This window comes from Rhipicephalus microplus, unplaced genomic scaffold, assembly GCF_043290135.1.
Source record: "Rhipicephalus microplus isolate Deutch F79 unplaced genomic scaffold, USDA_Rmic scaffold_124, whole genome shotgun sequence".
NCBI classification, from domain to species: domain Eukaryota; kingdom Metazoa; phylum Arthropoda; class Arachnida; order Ixodida; family Ixodidae; genus Rhipicephalus; species Rhipicephalus microplus.
In genome coordinates this window covers 236,023-236,744 of record NW_027464696.1, presented here as the reverse complement: position 1 = coordinate 236,744, position 722 = coordinate 236,023, and the positions used below count along the sequence as shown (strand labels likewise).

At 57.6% G+C, this 722-nt stretch overlaps 1 non-coding gene across 1 annotated transcript; it reads left to right on the top strand.

Moving 5' to 3' along the window:
• The first annotated feature begins 356 nt into the window (after positions 1–356).
• LOC142790762 (5.8S ribosomal RNA) lies at positions 357–509 on the top strand. The gene has a single exon (XR_012889752.1). It is a non-coding gene; the product is annotated as a 5.8S ribosomal RNA (ribosomal RNA).
• The last annotated feature ends 213 nt before the right edge of the window (positions 510–722 follow it).

The window sequence follows — 722 nt, the reverse complement described above, 5'->3', positions numbered from 1 at the left end:
CGTCGAGGCCCGCATCTGCGTGCACTCTTATCCAAATGGGTGTACCGCAGGCATTTTCTGGTTAGGCGGGCCAATGAGAGCGAGCACACAACGATACCTACGGGTCCGGCTTGGAGAACCGGCTTCGACGCCTCCCGAGTATTTATAGAGGGGTGGACCACGAAAGCACTCGCAAGTAGCGGAAGCGAAACGCCGTCCGAAACACACCGTTTGCTCGATTTGCGGCAGCCGAAAAAGGCGCGGCAGAGTTTTGGAGTCCAAGCGTGCGCTGAAAAGCGCCCTTCTTGGCCACTGTTTGGCCGAGTGCCAGAAACGTTTGGTTTTGACTGTACGGAATTGAACAAACACTTTTTCACGACTCTAAGCGGTGGATCACTCGGTTCTCGGGTCGATGAAGAACGCAGCCAGCTGCGAGACTTGGTGTGAATTGCAGGACACACTGAGCACTGATTCTTTGAACGCACATTGCGGCCTTGGGTCTTCCCTTGGCTTCGTCTGTCTGAGGGTCGGATCACATATCAAGAGAGCCTTCGGCGCACAAGGGAACGTGAGCCGTCGACTCGTTTTGACCGCGTCGGCAACACGGACAGCACGCTGAACACCTCACAGCGAGCGCCAACAGCGGCCACTCAAGGGCGAGACGGTGGCGACCGTCGTGCCAGAGCCCAACCGAAACGGGGGCGACCGACTGCATTGAGGATGTGGCACCTCGTTGAGACCGC